Source organism: Tursiops truncatus, chromosome 14 (assembly GCF_011762595.2).
Source record: "Tursiops truncatus isolate mTurTru1 chromosome 14, mTurTru1.mat.Y, whole genome shotgun sequence".
In the NCBI taxonomy this organism is placed as follows: Eukaryota; Metazoa; Chordata; class Mammalia; order Artiodactyla; family Delphinidae; genus Tursiops; species Tursiops truncatus.
In genome coordinates, this window is record NC_047047.1 from 2510164 (window position 1) to 2530229 (window position 20066).

General features: G+C 45.4%; 1 long non-coding RNA gene across 1 annotated transcript in view; it reads left to right on the forward strand.

Annotated features, from left to right (window-relative positions):
* Positions 1 to 20066, forward strand: part of LOC141276297 (uncharacterized) — a 62110-nt gene that overhangs the window by 32903 nt on the left and 9141 nt on the right. Inside the window, exons 4-9 of the long non-coding RNA XR_012325572.1 lie at positions 185 to 319; positions 8141 to 8320; positions 10687 to 10888; positions 11265 to 11375; positions 12409 to 12549; positions 12847 to 13209. This is a non-coding gene — a long non-coding RNA (uncharacterized lncRNA). The remainder of the gene's footprint in view (positions 1 to 184; positions 320 to 8140; positions 8321 to 10686; positions 10889 to 11264; positions 11376 to 12408; positions 12550 to 12846; positions 13210 to 20066) is intronic.

Genomic DNA, 20066 nt, shown 5'->3' on the forward strand with positions numbered 1-20066 from the left:
AACGCCTTGCTGAAGCCTCAACTCAGCGTGTGTAAAGATTTGTTGAGTGAGCTCAAAATAAATAAACAAATTGATGTTCTGTGCTTGGAAAACATCCTGTTTTATTTTATTCTATTTTTAAGCTTTGGTTTTGGCTTCTATTACATGAAAAATCACTCCCATTTCGATTTATTTTTGTTAAAAGGCCAAGCTTACAGGGATGAGAATAAAACGTCTGATGCTGAGAAACGTGCCTGAAATGAGAGGAAAGGTTGATGAGGCAGGTCTCCACAGCCTGGATCGTGTGGAGTGCTTTCAGAAACCATCACCCATTGTGCAGGTGAGAAGGCAGCTCAGAGACGTGGAGAAAGGTTTGGCAAGGCCACATCCTTGTGTGAGGTCCCGGGAATGCGTGTCTCTGCTCTGGTGAACTTTCCGTGAGCCCAGGGCAAATGGTGGCCACCACGGCCTCATGGAGTTGCTTGGGCTCCTTTCTGTGGCCTCTGGGACTCCTGCTGTAGGAGTTTGTGGAAACAGGAAGGATATAGGATGGTCATGGGGGTTCTCGTTACTCGGTGGGGCACTGGGGGCCCGTGTCTGCTCATCAGGTAGACTAGAGACTTGGCCCCCTAACCTCCCTTTCTGACCACCGAGTGTCCACCTCTGAGACCTAATCAGGGCTCCCACATCTTGAGGTTGGCGAGGCGCCCAAGGAGATCAGTGGAATTCCACCTTTCTCCTCCCATCCCAACACTTAAAAATATGGGCTGTGATGATTTTGGACGTGCCCCCTCTACACGTTGGCATCTGGGTCCCCTGTCCTCCTGGAGCCCTTGCCGGTCCTCCTCGTCTTCCTTGAACTTGTCTCCAAGGGAGTCTGCTGTGATCACTAACATCACCCCTATTATCTGAGGTCCACTGAGGTGTGTCAGGGCTTTGGGACAAACACGTGGTACTCAGCCCAGCTACTGTAGATCTGCAGCCACCTTGGGTTTCGCCTTTCCTGGCAGGACCCCGCTGGGAACTCTTTGGGGCAAAACATTTCTTTTGCAATTTAATTGTCAGCGGGTGGGATACAGTATTCCCTGCCTGAGCTTGAACTGAAGGAACCCCTCATCTTCGAGTTCCAGCTCTTGAGAAGAATGGCAGCTGCTGGAAGATGTGAACTTGACATTTGAAATTGGCCGACACCTGGGAGTTAGTGTGAGGTAGAAAAACAAACAAGGGCTGTGGCGTTGGGTAGATGTAGGTTCCAGACCAGCTCTGCGCTTCCTGTTGTGCGGCTCTGGAGTAACAACTTGTATGATCTCTGTGAGGCCCATTTTTCCATCTTTAGAATGGGGGTAGTATAGTCTACCGCATAATATTTCGGTGAGGATGAAAAGAAGAGAATGAAAATATCTGTCACACAAGACATGCTTAAGAGACATTAGCTCTTATGTTCCTTTGCCCTCAATAATGTCATGAGTCCTTCCAAAAACAGAACATCCTTCAGGATAGAATCCTACCCATTTTTTGGCTGGCGGGACATCCGAAAGGACATAGGTGTCTTTGTTTGGTTTGTGGTAAGTTGACTTTGCACTTTAAAAGGGAAAAAAGGGAAACGTGTAGTCCCTCAAACAATGACCCCTTTTAAAGCCTATGTTGGACTCCAATTTCAAAGAATATTCTTATTAACATAGTTCCTTACAAATGGAGTGCCACTCATCAAATATTTATAAAGAGTAGCCTGAGAAGCCAGTGTAGCGCTTGGCAAGCCTGGGGACATTTCCCACATGCTCTGTGGGACGGCGTAGGTAGGGGACACCCTTTAATTTTGTGACATGATTTGGGGGCTCCAGCGCAAGCTGGTCTTGGCATGGATTCGCCCAGTTCAGGGCCCGTTCAGGCCTCGCAGGCAACTCCCTTTGAAGTCCATGGGAGCTCTTTGAATGGAAAACATACACAACGGGGTGCTGATGCAAATAGGAATCAGGCCTGATGTACGTGGGGAATAAAGGGGCTTCTCCACCCAAATATTAGCTCTTTAGCTAGGAAACTATGGTTTGATCATTAAATAAAAGAGCCCCTCCCTGCCTCCAAAACCTCACAGTCTACCACCAGAGCTCCGCCATCCATTTGCTCAGGAAATGATAAACCTGCTGGTTACCTGAGAGTTTTAATTAAGCAACAGATACAGACAGTGCAGGGCTCGTTTTGCTTTGAACATATCAATAAAATAAGCATTCTCAATTCCAGGACAACTTGCTCAATGATAAAAAAAAACTAAGCATCACTATCTTTTGAAATATCACTCATCAAGTGTGATCATTTAGAAAAATATCTCTATTAGAGACAGTTAGAGTTGTTTTTTAGTTGAAAATGCTGTCGCCGATGGAGTGCAAAGCTGCAATTTGTAGACAGGTTAAGTAAATTAAATCACTCACTGTCTTTTTTTTTTTCTTTTCTTTTTCCTTTTCCAATGGCTTTAAAAGTTAAAGGTAATTTGCAAAGAAAATGCTCGGTTGAATTGGTTTGTAATATCTGTTAATGATCTTTAAAAAAATCCACTTATTCACAATCCTGTCCCTGAGGGAATAGCAGTGTGCTATCAGAAAAATTTCTAAAGTCTGAAATGTCATTAGCTAGTGATTTCTTTGAAGTAAAAAGCCCTGAAAAAATAAATTATATAAGGTATACAAGTACGCAGGACAATCACTTTGATGAATAATATCTGTGTTTTTCATGCGGCAAAATACAACAATTGAGATCCAAGCTGCTAAATTACAGAGCCGTCTTTTGAGTTACGTCCACGTAGGCGTATCTGCTCTGTTTATTTCACATGTATACGGAGTTCTTCCATATATTTATAGATTGTCGATGTAAAAACAGTAGTGTTAGGAACAATTTTGCTTATATTCCTTGTGTTTACCTTTTGGAAATACAAGGTGTTGCCTAAATATAGGCCTACAGGTGTTCCATCCAGGAGGAAAAACAATGGCCTGTTTCAGTGCAGCAGCCTGGATCCCAGAGCCAGGTGCCGGGAACGGAGGTGCAAACACCAGGCAGCGCCTGGTTGGTTCACTATTAGATAACAGAGCTGTGAAATACTACACCAAAGGGAAAATTTCCTTCCTGACCCCAGCTGGCTATCGGTTTTTGCCTGGAAGCAGGGGAGTCTTTGTAATATAATATTAGTCGGTGTAACTGCTGATGCTGTTTCAGCTGCTATAAATAGCTCATCTTTTTTTTTTTTTTTTTGAGGGAGGAGTTGGATTTTACTAAACCATGGGCTAGAGGTTAATTATACATTTCATAAGAAAGTATTTCCTTGCAGCCAGCCTAAATTTGTTACCTTTTAATCCTGCTTTACATAAGAAGGCTGGAAATATAGGAGTCTCCCCAAGGTCCTTCATGATTGCCATTATTTTATACATTGGGTCTTTAATTTTTTTTTCCTCATACATTCCTTACCTCTTCGCTAAACTGCAGAGGGTCCCAGTTTATTCATTTTTCCTCCAGAAAAGACATTCTCTTCTTCCCAGCCCAGCTGACCTCTAATCAGATGTGTGGTTCTTCCCATTTTCTGCTCAGTAGCTGACGTCAAGAGAGCAAACCGAACCCAGGTGAGAGCAAACCACTGATTGATTTTAATAAAGAGATTCTATACGATTTTCTGTGTTAGTCCCTCCATTTGCTTCACCTAAGAAATAAACATTTGAAACTTTGATTTATTTATTTATTTTGCGGTACGCGGGCCTCTCACTGTTGTGGCCTCTCCCGTTGCGGAGCACAGGCTCCGGACGCGCAGGCTCAGCGGCCATGGCTCACGGGCCCAGCCGCTCCGCGGCATGTGAGATCTTCCCGGACCGGGGCACGAACCCGTGTCCTCTGCATCGGCGGGCGGACTCCCAACCACTGCGCCACCAGGGAAGCCCTGAAACTCTTTTGAAGCTTTATTAGGGTTCCACATATGGAAGCTTGCAAAGAGCAGAAGCACATGACTCAATGTGTTATCCTGCAGGGAACGAACCCCTGTAACCACCCTCGGGATAAGAAAGACAACACAGCCATCCCTGATTGCTCCTGTGATGGGACCCCTCCTTGCTCCTCATAGATTTTTTTCTTCTGTAGAGGGGACATCATATAAATGGAATCATATGGTAGCTGTTCTTTTGTGTCTGGCTTCATTCCTTCAACACTATGTTTGTGAGCTGTGTCTATGTTGTTGGGTGTAATTATCGTATTTCTTCCCTGTTGTATTTCCTTCCGTTGGATCAGTTACCCATTCCACTCCTGATGAATGTTAGAGTTGTTTCAGTTTTAGGCTATTTCAGAGAGGGTGGCTGTAAGCTTTCTTGTGCACATCTTTGGTGTGTGTGTGTGAGTGTGTGTGTGTGTGTGTGTGTGAGAGTGTATTTCTGTTGGGTGTGTAGACCAAAGGGGGACTTACTATGTTGTAGGGCACAGCTGTGATTGGCTTTAATGATGTCAGTTTTCCAGAGAGGTTGTGTCAGTTTCCACTCCCACCAGCAGCGGGAGAGACTTAGGCTGCTCTACCTTCTCGTTAACGTCTGGTTCTCTTAGTCTTTTTGATTTTCGTCGTTCTGGTGGTGTGTAATTGAATCTCATTGTGGTTTTAATTTGATTTCCTGGATTATTGATGAGTTGAGCATCTTTTCATGTACATTGGCTGTTCGGGTATTTTGTGAACGGGTTGTCAAGCATCCTGCTAGTTTTCCTATTGTATTGTTCACCTTTTTTACTGATTTGTAGGAGATATATATTCTGGATATGATCCTTTCTTGGTTATATATATTGCGAATATCATATACCACCACGAGCTTGACTCTTCATTCACCTTATGGTGTCTTTGGATGAGAGGAAGATTTTAATTTTAGTGTAGTCTAATTTACCAATACTTTCCTTTATAGTTAGTGCTTCCTATGTCCTACTTAAGAGAGCTTTGCTTACCCTGATGCCATGAAAGTATTCTTTTATATTATCTTCTGGAAGCTTTATTGTTTCCCCTTTCACATTTACATCTGTAATCCACATGGTGTTGACTTTTGTATAGGGTGTGAGGCTGGGATCAAGTTTGTTTTTCCTCCATCATATCTCCTTACCTTTCACCATTAATAAAAAAGATTTCCTTTCCCCAGTGCTCTGAAGTGACACTTTTGTCATAAATTAAGTACTCATTTATAGACTGATCATATGACTTTTTCCCCTTTATTTTGTTAAGGTGGTGAATTATCCAGTCGGTTTGTGAATGTCAAACCAACCTTGCATTTCTGGACTAAACTGAATTTGTTTACGATGTATTATTTATTTCATGTATTATTGCATGTTTTGATAATTTTTACAATATGTATGGATGCAATTTACCTGTAATTTTCCTTTAGTGTAATGTCCTTGCCAGGTGTGTTATCAAGGTTTAGCTGGCCCATAAAAGGAGTTGAGAAGTATCTTCTTTACATTCTTAAAAAAAATAAAACATAATGAGTCTGATCTAATATAGTGATTAAAAATATACATAGTTTGTCCTAAGTATATTAGTCAGGGTTCTCCAGAGAAACAGAACCAATAGGATATACATAGACATATATATGATCTACTCTATGAACTGGCTAGCACAATTATAGAGACCAGGAAGTCGCTTGATCTGCTGTCTGCAAACTGGGGACCAGGAAGGCTGGTGGTGTAACCCAGTCCAGGTCTGAAGGCCTGAGAATTGTGGGGTTGGGGGCTGAAGGGTGAGCAATGGTGTAAGTCCTGGTTGGATTCTTTTCTAATTGAAGCAGAGTTGATTTATGATATTATGTTAGTTTCAGGTGTATAGTATAGTGATTCAGTACTTTTACAGATTATATTTCATTAAGAGTTATTACAAGATAATGGAATACACCTGTGCTATACACCTGGCTGGATTCTGAAGGCCTGGGAACTGGGACCTCCTATGTCTAAGGCAGGAGAAGATGGGCATCCCAGCTCAAGCAGAGAGAAAATTCACCCTTCCTCTGCCTTTCTGTTCTATCCAGGCCTTCAGTGGATTGGATGGTGCCCACCGCAGTGGTGAGGGTGATCTTCTTTACTTCATCCACCCATCTAAATGCTGATATCCTCCAGAAATAATGTTTCACCAGCCACCTGGGCATTCCTTAGCCCAGTCGAGCTGACATGTAAAATCAACCATCACGGTTAAGTGTTTATTCATCATAATTATCTTTCATTCCAGGCTTCTGTATATTTTAAATTAGACTTTCGTCAGGAAACTGGTTTTGTGTGAGTTTTGCCTGGGAAGGTAAATAGAAGTTAGATGATCTAGGAGTTTTCATGTGTCTCTCGGCAGTAAGCTTGTGTGCCCAAGGCTGAACTGTGTCACTGTGTCTCAATCCCAAGACCCACGATCAAGGTCCATCCTGGGTTTAAAGGAGAACCTATAAGATGAGAACTTTCTGGACATATGATAAGCATTCAGATAAAACACCTGATCCCAGTGACAATATTCAAAGCCAATTTCATCTCCTCCTTTTGACCCTTCAGTCACTGTTCCACTGAGTTTTTTTTTATTAAATCTCCTTCAATACTGTGTATCTCATAGCTCACCCATCTTTCCATACCTTCTTGCTGTGGTCCTCCAGACTGGCATTTCCAGAACACCTAGTCTTCATTTCATCCTCTTCTCAGCCATCCAAGTGCTCGCTCCAAAATGGACAGCTGGCCACCTTAGCCCTTGCTGACAACTCCTTGATGGCTTTACCGGGTGAAGTGCAGGCTCATGAACACATACACGGTGCCCCCACTGGCTGGGCTCTTCCTTCCTCCTCAACCTGCCTCCCCCTCCAGCATCTCCAGGTGCCTGCGGGTCCTGGTGTGCACAGTGGGGTTTTGTGCACCAACTTTTGTGTGTGCTGCTCTTCCTCCCAGGCATAGGCTGTCCAGGGCTTTCTCCTGGATAATCCATTCTTTGATAATCAGCTCAGGCCAGAACCCTTGACTCCTCGCAGCTGGGGCTGCACGGTCAGCTTCTAATTTCTGTGGTTAGATGGTGAACTCTTTGCAGGCAGGGTCCAGGTCTCAGCCTGGTAGCCAACAGGTGCTCAGTAAACATTTGTAGATTCAAACAGAAGAGACAACACTGACTGGTTGACTAGCTTGCATTTCATTTCATCTCTTTTTGGAAGCCGGAGATGGACTAAAATGGCCCAAATACCAGGAGGTAGGGAGGTAGGAAGGCCAAGGCTATGGAAAGTCCACAGATACCATCTCCTCCTGTATGACTGAGTTCAGTTCAAATGGTTAAAACTCTCTTGCGTGGCATTCGCTTTCTGTAGAATGGATTAGCAGCAAGGATTTTCCATAAAGATAGATTTTTCCGGAGTGACAAATATGAACCATTTACTCTAAGAATTTAAATGAAAAAAAAATCCTACTTAAAAGGCAACTGACTGAGATCCTTCCCCTTTTCTCTTATTAATAAAAGAGTTTACACAGAAACTCTATAAGAAATTGTGTGAGAGACTCACAAGGATCATTAAAGTCCCTATTAGACATTTACTTTCACTTTGTAAACTTGGCTGTACTCTCCACACGGTATCACATAAAAATGGACTTTCTGGGGCTCTTCTATATGAATGGGTTTTAGCTGCACAGTGGTACCATTCATTTTATTTGGCCCATTTATTGCAAGTACATTCTAAATTTGGCCTTAATTATTTTTCCTTTCACAAAAATATTTTGTGGGATCTTTTTGAACCCTGACTACTTCCTTCTTGTCCCTTAAAACAGAATCCAGGAGTGTTATTTTTGTTCTCTTCTAATTAAAATAATTGCTTGGTTCCTTTTAACTAGATTCATGCAGTTATTAGCCTAATACATGGATGGGTGCCATGGGGTGCTTGAGAGACAGAATGAAAAGTGATCGTGTAGCTTCACATGAAAAAGCTTCTGTGGTGACAAGGAGCATTTTTCCCTTTCAGCCGGCATTTTATAAGGGCCTTTAGTAAACCTGGCCCCCCATCCCCTTACTAAAAGACGATTAAGCGAAAGAATAGTTCTATTTTCTTTATTAGGTATACAGCCAACCCGGTACAATTTGAAGAGCGGTACTTGATATTGCTGGGTACGGCACAAAGACCTGGGGTCTGGTTTTAATTTCTGCCCCTGCTTTGTCTTCCAGAATAACTGCATTGGAAGGGTAGAAGCCCCATGTCTCCTCGGCCAGCAGGTGTTTATCATAGGACAGTGGAAAAGAGGGACCAAAATGCCTGGATATGACATTAAGAGTTGGCAGGACCCGGCCTCTAAAAGGAAGTGTTAAAACAATGTTTTTGACATCAAGGCATTTCTCAAAGTTGATGTAAGTCCTGGGGTTTGTCAAAGGCCCGCGGGCTACATCTGACCTGTTGCCTCTCTTTGTAAGTTAAGATTTACGGGGCGATAGCCACACCCATTTCTGTACGCGCTGTCTACGGCTGCTTTTGGACCGAGATGTGGAGCAGTGGTGACAAAGTCCATATGGTCTACAGAACCTTAAAAGTTTACTGTATGGTTCTTTGCAGAAGAAGTTTGCTGACTCTTGATATAGTCTATCCAATCCACTGAGTATCTGCTAGATATCTACTCCGTGCTGAGAAATGTGTTTCTAGGAATTTTAATCGTGGCCCTCTTTTGATGAGATGCTGAGGGCCTTTGGTGATGTGCTTTTGTCATGGGTGATCAGTATAGGTGTATAGGTAGCAGGAAGTGAGAAGGATATGGCCCAAGAAGTCATGGTTTGAGAGAAGGTTCTGCCATGATTGTCTCGGGGGCAGGTCATGGATCACGGCTGGGCTCTTCCTTTGTCTGCTTCCTGGAGGAGAAGGTGTTGATGGCTTGGAGTGCACCTTTACTAGTGACGTAAAGACCTACGGTCACCTTTAACAAGAAAAGCATCTATGGTCACTATGTGGACTCCTGCTGCCAGGCCAAAAGATGGGACCCCTCTGCACCAGTTGGTTGGGAGGGTCAAGTACAGAGAGTCCAAGTGTTTTCTAAGCCATGAGGTGCTGTATTTGTGGCATAGATATTATCCATAAAACATTGGATAAGTGTTACTTCTCTTTGGCATGTGAGAAAATGAGACTTAGCCTGTCAGAGATTTAATAAGCCAGTAGAAGCACTGGAGGCTGGGTCTCCTGGCTCTAATCACTGTGCTTTTCAGTGCACCATACGCTTCTGTACATCATGTTTGTTTCCACGGTTTCAGAAATACTCAGTTCTTTAGTTCCTTCTCCTCCCTCCCTCCCTCCCTCCCTTCCTTCCTTCCTTCCTTCACTGTTCAACAATATTTATGAGTCTGCTATGAACTGGAAAACGAGCTGAATTTTTCAGGGAGAGTGATGACTACTTAAAGAACAGTTGGAAGACTCTTAGAATAATTTTGTTCTTGGACCCCTATGGCTGGAGTCCAGAAGTATATAGATTTCCTCATGGTTTCTCCTGAGCTGCCCAAGGAGCTGGCCCTTATTTTTGATATGAAGAAAGGGGGTAGATGGGATGGGAAAGGGAGAGTAATCCTGTCGCTCAACAAAATGTTGCCAGAGACATTGTTTTGGATAGTGTGTGTGTGTGTGTGTGTGTGTGTGTGTGTGTGTGAACGTGTGTATGTATTTGTGTGTATGTGTGTGTGTGTCTGTGTGTATGTACGTGTGTATGTGTGTATGTACGTGTATATGTGTATGTGTGTGTGTATTTGTGTGTGTATGTGTGTATATATGAGTGTATGTGTGTGTTTGTGTGTGTATATGTGTGTATGTGTGTGTGTGAATGTATGTATGTGTGTGTATGTATATATGTGTGTGTGTTTGTATATGTGTGTGTGTATGTGTATTTATGTGTGTATGTGTGTGTGTGTGTAACAAGATAGGAAAGAGAAAGATTATACCAGCAACCAAAAGATGGAGAGAGTCTAGGTTTAGAAGATTTGAAAGTTAGAATTGTTTTGTGTGTGTGTGGTACGTGGGTCTCTCACTGTTGTGGCCTCTCCCATTGTGGAGCACAGGCTCCGGACGCGCAGGCTCAGCGGCCATGGCTCACGGGCCCAGCCGCTCCGCGGCATGTGGGATCTTCCCAGACCGGGACATGAACCCGTGTCCCCTGCATCGGCAGGCGGACTCTCAACCACTGCGCCACCAGGGAAGCCCTGAAAGTTAGAATTTTTTACCTAAAGTCCAAGAGAATCCCTATCAGAGACATTTTCAACTATGAATTGTCCAATTAGGCAACATATATGAAACATGCCAGTATGTTGACCATACTGTCCAATACAGTCTTCAATCAGATTGTATTCCTTCAGTGATGTGTCTTGTAATTTTTGAAATGATGATTATCAAATGTGCCTGGAGGAAGCAGCTTTAACCAAAATATTGAATTTGTTGTGTCCTGGTAGGTGAAGTGAAGTTCTTGAAAGTTCTGTTTTTGATACTTGTCCTTTTAACAGGGACGTTTGCCGGTACTTCCCTTATAGTCAAATAGTCAATGTCGTTGGCTACTTAACGCTCTTCAGGTAACCTTGAACCTAAGAGTCATATGATTCTCTGAAACAAAGGTACCAATGAAGTTGCCTCATCAAAACAAAACAAAATAAAACCTTCCAGAATCTTCCATGGTATGGTTGTCACTGCAAAGACCTCTGGGAAGTACAGTAGAAAATTATGCCTTTTTCTCCTTTTTCTCCCACATCAGTGAGTCACAGCCCTGCTGACTGAATTTGGAGGTGGGTGTATCTGACCCTGCAAGTCATCCTTGAAGCTGTGCTACTTCTCTGATATTCCCTGGACCCAGGACGCTCTTGTTTTCAGAACCGCAATTTGTTTCAGCACAGAAGGCATATGCATTGCAGGACCTAACCCTGATACAGATAACACTTTTCCTCTCTAAGAAATTTGTAAGCATTAACCAATTTATTTAACTTTCCTGCCGTGAAGTGCATTTTCTTCTGTTTGCTGTGGGAAAACCCTTCTTTTTCTAATTCTAATCTTTTAGCAGGTATTCTACTGAGAAATTGTCCCCACGCTGGAAATGTTTTGTAGAAACATTGAGAGAAATAAATCTCTCAACACAGTGTAAAATTCTACTGAAATAGATGACCTCAATTTCCTCAGTGTCTAAGCCTCTTTTTAAGCGATTTAGCAATGCTCCAGAAAAACAAGTAAAATCTCATTGAAAACTGTGGGAACTATTATTGTATTACTACTACTGTTACTACCATTACTGTGTGCCAAGTTCTTAATGATTTATGTGTATCATTTTGTGTTCCCCAGAAAGGAGAGCTTGTGGAAAAGCTCATGTGCTGTCTCTTCAGTGGAGAGTTCAATCCAGGAACAGGATGTGATTAAGGATCTTGAGATGGAGACTTACCTTGGATTATCTGGGTAGGTCATACGTCCAGTTGTAACTGTCTTTATGATAAGGAGGCAGAGACAGAGGCAGATTTGACACACAGAGGAGGAGAAGGCAGTGTGACCACGAGGCAGAGGCTGGAGTGATGCGGCCACAAGCCAAGGAATGCGGGCATCACCAGGAGCTGCAGGAGGTGAGAGAGGGACCCTCCCCTCCAGCCTCTGGAGGGGGCACAGCCCCTGCTGACAGCTCCGTGTGGGCGGGCGACACTGATTGCAGAGTGCTGGCCTCCAGAACTGTGAGAGAATACTTTCCTGTTGCTTAAGCCACCAAATTTGTGGTAATTTGTTACAGCAGCTGCAGGGCGATAATGCAGGGACCATCCTCCCAAAGCACGAACTGTTAGGTCTCAGGAGAATCTGACCCAGTGGATGAAGGGGAGGAAGAAACAGGAGAGAACGTATCTGCCAGTTCCAACCTCTGATTGTTCAACGGCTTTCCTCAGGGGACGTTAATACCTCTTTATTTCCCCCCTTACCTCCGGGTCAAGCATGGCTGGAGACTGAGTTTTGCTGGAGGGTCTCAGGCTTCAGGGTCACAGGGGAGCCCCAGGGTGGGAGGGCAGAGGCCAGTAATGGGGAGACAAGAAGAGCCTTCATTGGTTGCAGCCTCTGAAGTCTGTTGCTTAGAAGGTGAACTTTCAGGTAGGGGCAGCCCAGAGCAGGGTGTCCAAGTCACCAAGGCATAGCGGGGGTCTGAAGCTGTGACCTCTTGGCCCTCATCACAGCCCTGTAAGCCAGGTGAGATGGGCCTCCTCCAACGAAGCCCGTTCCCCAAGCTCGAACGCCTTCGGCTTATGGAGCTCACTGTCACTCAGGGCTGTGCATCTCGCCTTCCAATGCAGTAGCTGAAATCTCCTTCAGTTGAGTCAAAACCTGCCTTCATGTAGGTGCCACGACTGGTTCTAGTTTTTCTTCCTGATGCACATGAAGTAGGGCGCACTCTTATACACAAAAGTTCTCACCAAATATCTGAAGACAGTTTTTCTCCGTTTTCTTTTACCAGGCAAAGCACTCCCCGTTCCTTCGACTCTGGAGCTGTGGAGGAGTATTTTTTGGGGGACTGGAGGTCACACCCATCCCTCCTGTGGGCGTGTCATCTCCCTCTGTCTCATGGGGAAACTCACACCGTGCACTGGAGCTTCAGGTACAGTCTGCTCAAGCACACGGGTGTCTTGTCTCCTTGGTTCTCACATCACTGAGCAGCTAGAGATTGTTTCTACTTTAGGTTTTGACAAACACATCATTTTTAGTTGTACTAAACACAGCATTGATGAAAATGCCCTTTTGGTAGCCTTGAGTACGGGTGACTACATGGAAGTTATGTTAGTACCAAAGGAGCCGTAAGAGCCCCAAGGCATTAATCAACACACTAGGGGTGCTACTGTGTGAGATCTGTAGAGGTCAAATGCCACCCCACGTCACGACATGTAAATATCCACAGTTTTATGCAGAATTGAGGCCCGTCGGTGACGCCGAAAGGTCAGTGCCAGTCAGCCACGCCAGCCTGGGGAACATTCTCAGCCAACCTGTCCTCCCACCAACCTTCCTCCTCAAAACAACCAACCAGCCAAACCCACTTCCGGAGCATCTTCTGGCCTGCAGGTGGGCATGTTCCCTCTTCTTGTCTCTCAGCGGGAAGCCCTGATTTGGCTTCTGTTCCCGGTCCAATCCAAGTCCCAGCATCATCGGCGAGAGGAAGAGCCATTGCCATGGACTAAAAGGCCAGTGTGCACGGGCATCCCCCCTCCACCTCTCACAGATGGAGCGGCCCCGCAAGGCAGACATCACAGCCTTCAGTTTACAGGTAACGACATTAAGCTCCGTTCAAGGTAACACTCCCAAGGTCAGAGAGGAGCACAGCCAAGGTTCAGACTCTGCTCGCCCATGCGGTGGCCCAAATGATCTGAAGTGTAGAAGAGACGGGCGCCTGGACCACGGCAGGCGGACCCAGCCTGGAGCGGACCCTTCCGAGCCCCCGCAGGAGCTGGGGAGCCCGCACTTGGCACTAGATGGCTCGGCCTCTGTAGGTCTCCCCTCGGTGACTGCGTCTTCTCATGTCACATACGTGAGAACACAAGGCCCAGCTGGCCCAGCTGCCGAGGTTCGCAGACATGGGTGTTTCTGTGGCCCGACGACTATTTACTAAGTGCCTTCTGGGTCTCCTGGGCCAAACCGGGGCAGGATGGGAGAACAGAGGCGCTAGTACAGGTCCCATGTAGCTGGAATGAACCTTCCAAAGCGCATCATTTATAATTACACCCCATTTCTTCTGCTCAGTTCTAACAGTTAACCTGTTGATAACGGTGAGTATCACCTTCTCCCTCACGGTTGTCACACCAGCAGATCCCCTCACAACCTCCCCAGGAAAGGGTTCTCACGACAGTTGCTTTCACTCTGCTGCTCAGAAGGCATGCGTTTCCGTGAGCTCCCCCCGCCCCCAGGCGTTATGCCAAAGTCATATTTCCAGGGGGCAGAGGTGAGTGCTGTGCGTCTATCTGATTAAACTGCCTGTTGTTTTAAATCTATTTTCACAGAGACTTACGTCCTCCAGGACACAGCCAGTGACACAGCACATTACAAATTATATCTGTATCAGCGGTTGCCTCTGTTTATGCAGCACGTGCACGTGTGCGGGCATGTGCTAACCCAGGGGTCTCTCGTTATGAAGGATATGCATTCAATGATTGGGAAACAATCGCAGCTTAAAAGAAAGGCTGCATACATACTTGATTGACCAGTGAAAAAATGAGGGAATTCTGTGAAGCACTAAATACGTAGATAACATTAAAAGGAAACAAGGACGTGCTCTTCACCCAGACTTTTCTGCATGAATGGTGGACCCGCCTCTGTCAGGGGCAGGGCAGCAGCAGGCCTCTCTTCCAGGCCGTTTTCCTAATATTTCTGCTTTTCATCAGGGCCTGGGGACCAGGACGGTGGGGATCTCAGCCCTTGCCCACTGCCCACGTTAGAACCTTCATTAATCTGTGAGTTCCTTGCCCCCTCACCTTTACCCAAAGAATAATGCCTCCCCCAGAATTACACAAAAATCAATGGCAAAGTTAATTGAAATCTGGACCTCTTAATGTTTTTCTCTTTCTTAAGTGATTGCTTGGTTTCCAAAGAGTGAGGTTGAACTCAAAGGATGGCTTTAATCGAGGAAGAGTGAATTGGTAAGAGAGAGAAAGCAGAGGTAGATAATTTTCCAAGTGACTGAAAGATAGGGTTTTTTTCTTTTTTTTGAAAAAGAATGTATTTTGAACTTAAGGAAAATAATATTGTTTCAGTGATTTAAAAGATGTATTAATGGAAGTTTAAGTTGGAGTTTAATAAAAGCTAAAATTTGCAGTAATTCCCTTCTGAACAAATTTTCCTACTATACTTGTCTCCCCAGGGCATCCACATTTTGCCCTTCCTTATACAATTGGCATATTTATCTATACGAACTGTAAGATCATCTTATACTTGACCTTTGAGTTTTTGGCTCTTTTTAAAATTAATTTTTATTGGAGTACAGTTGCTTTACAATGTTGTGTCAGTTTCTACTGTACAGCAAAGTGAAGCAGCCATACATATACAAATATCCCCTCCCTTCTGGATTCCCTTTCCATTCGGGTCACCACAGAGCACTGAGCAGAGTTCCCTGTGCTCTACAGTAGGTTCTCATTAGTTATCTATTTTATATAGAGTGTTTCCCTTTAAGATTTCATTTCCTTTCAAGTTTTATGTTGGGGCTTCAGGAATGTTACTGGATGGGAAGAGTGACCAGGGCGTTTTCCACGGCCTGGCTCACAGCTCTGCTGGCTCCTTAAAGGGCTGGAGACGCTTTGAAGGAGGTTGACGCCTCTTCTCTTTCCTCCCAGGGGACCAGGGAGGGGAAGAGGGAAGCGGGAAAGTGATGGAGGTCACTAACCACTAGAAAGAAGGTGTCCAGCTTCTTTATTTTAAGGATTCTTACCTTCCTGATAATTGTAGTGTTTGTATCATAGGTACTTGGTCTGTAATTTGGCTTCATCCTGCAATACTGTTTATATTTATAGCAGTCTATAACACACAGAGTAAGTGCTATTTCACTGGATTCTCACATCAATTTGCTGAGGCAAAAGGGACCAATATTTTGATCTCTGCTTTGTAGAAGAAGAAACGAAGTCTCCAGTGGATTGGAATTTGTCTAAGATGACCCAGCCAGTGATGGGGGTTGGGAGGTACAGGTCTTCAGGCTTTTAGGGGAAGAGAAAGGGGGTGGGGGGCCGAGCACTTACCCTGATGGAGCTCTGGATAACGGGGGGTGGGCAAGGCTCGTCTTCAGTCAGTTGGGACCCACACAGCATCCCCGTGGTGCCCTTGCTTGGTGCCAATCCAACCACTGGAAGATGCAGTTCAGAACGCTGGTTCCCACTCTCGTTGGTGTCTGTAGCTTCCAAAATATTCAGACAAAGGGCTCCGAAAGGCATCTGGTCAAGCTTTGCAAAGGGAGAAAACTTATCCTCTGATTCCCGAAGCCCTGAAGTCAGGGATTTGATTATGCTTATCACGATCTCAGCTTCCACCGCTCCAAATGTGGTTAGTTTTGTAATTAGTTAATGTCATTACCTGTCATCAAATCCAGACAACGCTGGTCTCCAAAACTTCCCATGGCAGAGAAACCCACAACCTGACATCTTTCCACCATTTTACACAGAGTTTCTTTAATAATCCTGGCAACTATCCCCTCCTTCCTAGACCACAGGTCTGAAAGTTAGGAGAAAGATTATTTCTCGTATTTTTTTTAAAGGCCATTTAAAATTCTTCAGTACCTTTTCCCCAAACCTTTCTTCACTCCAAGCAAAGCATAAATATAATCTTTTCAGCAACTCTTCTACTCTTCTCTCTTTTCCTTCTTATATATGTCGGTTGTTTTTTGCTTTGGGCAGAATGGCCAAAATAAGAACGTGTTTACCATAGGGAAACACCCTGGTAAGGACTATTTTTACCTTTCATAAAATGCTGCTTGTCTTGTTACCTCCTTGCTGGTAAATCCTGGGTGAGCGGTTTTCTTCTGTGCTCCTATGCAGCCATTGGACAAATATTCCCTGCGTGCCGACTGTGTGTGGCTACTTGTGGGTACTTGGGACACAGCAGGGAACACACTGTTTGCATCCTGGTCCTGCGGGAGCTTACGGTCTGATGGGAAAGGAAGATGATAGGAAAGTCAACAGTCTGTGGGCTGGACATCTTCCGTGTGCCCCTCCAGAACCCCCTCTTTACCTCGCTGTGGTGTGGGGAGCCCTGGGGAGGGAGGTCGGCAAAGGTGCATCATCAGTGGCCTCTTTGCCCTCAGGGTCTGTCTGGGTCAGGACCCTAAATGGGGGAGCAGGACGGTGGGCTCCGGGTGCTTATGGCCCCATCCCCTGTGCCGGCCCAGGGGTGACACAATTGCTTTTCTGTTGGTTAGGAATCAGTCCTGCCCACGGCTGCTTCAAGCCCGGGACGGGAACTGCTCTTCCTGGGTTTGGTTTTCCTAATCTTAAGGACCCTTCCATAAACAGACCACCCATTAGCTTCTTCCCAGTCACCCACTTGAAGGCGCCTCCTTCCACCACCAGACCCTGACTGCCACCGTGGTCAGAAGGCAGTGCCGTGGGACCTGCCGTCTTTTCCACGCTTAGAGCATCAGCAGTGGTGCCTTGTCACCTGCGCACTTTTGGAGTAAATGTCCTGGGGTTTCAGGCTGTGTCGCTCCCTGTGACTCAGTTACTCATTGATAAGGCACGTGATGTATGCACCCTCACCATACGTGCATCGCTATACGTGATAAAACAAGTGCACCTCCGCTGCATGCCCTCTGACCCTGCCATCCTGCTTGGCCAGCCCTCAGTGCCTCCCGGATTCCGGGGGCCACAAGGACCTGCCCGTCCACAGGCCAGTTCAGCAAGCTCCCCACAGCCTGCCCGGAAGGGTCCAGCATCTTACTGCGGCCACGGAGACGCTTCTCCCTGTCGATGCCTTCTGCTCTGCCAGCGCTACCCTTGCTCCGTGCTCAGGGGCCCACTGGTCCGTTCCCGGCCCCCCACTCAGTTTTATTCCTCTGTGGTGAAGGCCCATTCAACAGCTCTTGGGAGCCTTTGCTGGTTTCATCATTTTGAGGAAGGGGTAGGGTTTTATCTTTTTTTTAAAGGTTGTAATTTTAATTTTTTCTTGTCCTGATTATGAAAACAGTGCATCTCCATGAAAAAACCATAGAGAACATAAAATATAGAAGTTAAAAAATATGTCTCACTGTCATGTATAAGTTCCAGGAACAGCTGGGACGTACTGGGGGGCTTTGTCTTCAGCTTGGGAGGCAGAGCACATTTATACGTTGCCTGGCCACCTCTGTTGACCAGAGTCTGTCTTTTCTAAAGAACTTTTATAGATTCTCGGGCTCTTCTGCTTGCCCGGCTCACACTGGCCTGAACTGTCCCCTGAAGCCAAACCGAGTATTTTCCTTGTCTGCATTTAAGCTTATTATTGCTTGTATTTTGGGGAGTGAATCTGGGCTCCAAGCTCTGAAGTTCATGGCTTCGCCTCTTCTTGGAAACAAGGTCCAAGGATTCAGATGGCCTGGAGCGCGCTCATCTCGGTGGGTGGTTTATATACTCATTGCTCTCCTTCTGGAAGCCCCTGATGGATGCCATCCGGGTGAGCTTTGCTGCTCTGCCCAAGGTTTTCAGGGTTACTCTGTACTTCCCCCCAAGAGACGTCAGTGTGTGTTAAAGCCACACCAGGATTTCCTGTGCAAAAAGCCCTTGAAATATGAAGTTCCCCTATCTCCCGATGATAAAAGCGATGCAGAAAGAAAAAAAACCAACATAACAGCTTTGTTACCTGATGGTACTTATTAGTAAGCTTCCCTCAGAAAGAGCGCTGAGAGATTTCATGCGGATTTGGGCTATACTCTGGGGAATTTGTCTGCAAAAAGCTACCGAGTGGCCACCGTTCCTGTGTATGTGTTTTTCGTCTGTGATAGATGAAATAAGGATAATATTCTTCATTGGGTGATGCACTCATTCAGTATAAGTTTAAGTTTAAAGCTCTTAGTTTCCAGCAGCTTATTAAAAAACACACACCAGTCTGGCTAAAATATATCCTCAGGAAACCAGGCTGGAAGAAGAGGCGGTGAGACAGGAATGAGCTATTTAGCTTTTCTTGGAAAATGGCATAATTCTCAGAGGAATGAAAGGCCAAGCATTCCCCGGATTTTTCTGTCACACGTGCCAGTCCACAAAGTGCTGAAACCCCAGACACAGAATCTGGATTGATTTCAACTTCAGTCATTCAGGTGTTTGTGGCACAGAATAAACACCACCCAGAAGGTAGCATCCTGAGTTCCCAGAAGTCCCAAGGCCCAATATAATTTTAGGCAACACTTTCGGCTTCTACACAGGGATAGTAAGGTAGTCATTCAGTCCACATAAGCAGAATATTTTGCTCTTTAAAAAGAGAAATCCTAAATCAACTGACGTTTGGCATGAACCTGCTGAAAGAATTTATTTTTCTAGGTCATGCAGACCTCACATTAATCTGTTCACATTTCCGTAACTCAATGGCATGTTTGTTGAGTGAATATTGTACAGTCCCATTGTGTCAGATGTTACGAGCTACCGAAATCAACATGGTATCTGCTGCTTTCAGGGAGCTTGCCGTCTATCCAGTGATGCTGGACGCAAACGTAGGAAACAATCAATCAGTGGATAGCACAAGGCATTCCATAAATAAGGCTGGGGCAGGAGTTGGGAAGAGAGAGAAAGACAAAGCTACTGGACTCTTCCAGAGAAGACTTGAGGCTATAGGGTGCCATCTGGGGGAATTTGAACAGGTTGAGGAAGAGAAATGGTTTATTAGGCTGGGATTTAGCAAGAGAAAAGCCACCAACTAGAAGAAAATGAATTGAGTATCTATACGCCAGGTGTTTCTTAAAAAACGAAAATCTTTACCTGCATGAGCTAAATGAATTCGAATAAGAACCATGTGACAAGGTATTTTAGCTCCCATTTTAGAGGTGAGCAAAGTGAGTCTTAAGGGTATAAGTAATTTGCTCAAGATCCCATGGAAGGAAGCTGCTAAACTGGGATTGTCTTGGGGACATGGAAGCAGTCTGTCTGTCCATTTCCCTTCCTTCAAGTTAGAGCAGTGGGATCCCTGGCCACCTGCTGCTTGCATGTTCTTGCGTGGTGAGCAAAGAGCTGAATGGGAAAATTTAGGTGTGAAAACAAAAATGCATCTGGACGTTTTCTGAGCTGCAGGGCCGACGAGGAAGGGGAGGGTTGGGCATGTTGACGTCCCATGCAGTGACTGCCACCCCTGAGGTCCCGCTGCCGCTCGAGCTCCCCAGACCTCCGCCGCGTGGCCGGGGATCCTGGGTAGGGGGTCTTCTTCCTCTAATCAAAGACAGTCTGCACACAGGCTCTGCTCCCCCTGGACAGGCCCCAGGATGTTTTCTATTCAGAGAGGAGTCTAGGAACCCGCGGCAGATGGCCAGTGTTCTCCAAAGCTGTCTTCTTTTCTCCCTGGATGTAAAGTCACTCATCTAGAGTCTTTACTTCCCAGCTTCCCTGGCTGGACATAAGATTACAATTTTGCCCATAAATTGTGAGCAGAACTGATGTGAGCAGCTCCTGTTTCCTGTCTTCACTGGGCATCACT